Source organism: Manacus vitellinus, unplaced genomic scaffold (assembly GCF_001715985.3).
Source record: "Manacus vitellinus isolate BGI_N305 unplaced genomic scaffold, ASM171598v3 scaffold_123_pilon, whole genome shotgun sequence".
NCBI lineage: Eukaryota > Metazoa > Chordata > Aves > Passeriformes > Pipridae > Manacus > Manacus vitellinus.
This window is the reverse complement of record NW_021938915.1, coordinates 11,867-13,344: the sequence shown is the minus strand read 5'-3', so window position 1 is coordinate 13,344 and position 1,478 is coordinate 11,867.

Here is a 1,478-nt window from a genome sequence, read left to right as displayed (position 1 = left end):
GGGAATGAAGGCGCCGGGGTGCAGTGGGTAGGGTGGAGAGGGAAGAGAGGACTGCGAGTCCCAGAGTGCACCGCGAAGGTAAAGGAAGTGGGGCGGGGAAAGAAGAAGGGTCAGGAGAACGGGCGGGGCCTGGAGGGGCTCTGGAAAGTGGGGGGAAAAGAGAACTGGGGGGGAAAAGGAAATTAGAAAGGCACAGAGATGGGGACCGAGGGAACGGGGAAAAAGGGAAGGGTGTGGGAATAAGGGAATAGGGAGAAAAAGGGAATAGGAAGAAACGGCAATGGCACTATTTCGCTCGCAAGAGTGCTGTGCTGAAATTGGCTCTCCGATTGCCAGAATTGAATGTGGATGAAGATTCCTCCCAGACCAAAGGTGCCCGCGCAGAAAGCTCTTGCTGTGCACATACTGCCGAGAGTGGCGCACCAACTGCACTCAGACATGATTACATATTCAAGTGAGTTCACATGCAATTAAAATCTCAGTACCCCCCCCCCGGTCAGCACCACACTTCGCCTCAGATGTGCATAACACCATAAACCACCTTAAAAAATAAAACTAATTATCGAAACAACAGAATAAATGGATACATGAAAATGGAGGTAAGCTGTTAGACAATGGGTGGGGTCAACTAAAAACAGGTCAGTTAATATTACCAGAAAAATTAGTGCAGCAATTTGTAAAAGCAGAACATGATAAAACTCACTGGGGTTTGGGCTCACTCTATCAGCATTTAAGGACCAGAGTGGCAGGACCGAATTTATTTACCACAGTAAAGCAAGTCACATCCCAATGTGAACTTTGTCTGAAAATTAACCTAAATATTGGAACAAAAATACACTGAGGGGCAATAAGCAAAGGGCAAAATTTGGCAAACTGATTTCTCTGAGCTCCCAAGAAAAGGGGGGGGTTCTGTTATCTCTTAGTTTTGACTGACACATTTTCTGGATGGCCTGAAGCTTTCCCATGTAGAACAAATGAATCAAGAGGAGCAGTTAAAGTCTTGTTGAACGAGATTATACCACGGTTTGGAATGGGAGAAGGTTTTCTCATCTGTAACAGAATAGTCATGTCATTTGCTATGGAATGCTGGTGGCAGTCTAGTCAGAAGAGGACCCCGTGCTTCACTAATTTTCCCTTTTTGTCGTTCGGGGCGACTTCTTACCAGGGATGTTATTCTTGACCCCCCGGGGCAAACGGAGGTGTCAGCGTCAGGAGCCATCCTAACTGAGGCCCTGGTAGGTGAGTGCTTTTTGTGTGACTGGACGGTGAAGCTGTCTGGGGGAATGACCTGGCTATGGCTCAGTGTAGTCCTAATTAAAGTGTCTTTTACTCCGTGTTCCCAGGCTCCCTCTTTTCCTTCGGTCGCCGTGGGTGTGCCGGACGCCTCTGGCAGGACTAACCCTGTGGCTTTTATGTCCAACGTGCTATGCTGTGTGCCTGCAGGTAAGAAAAGCTGGGAGTGCAGTCCCTCTGCTTTG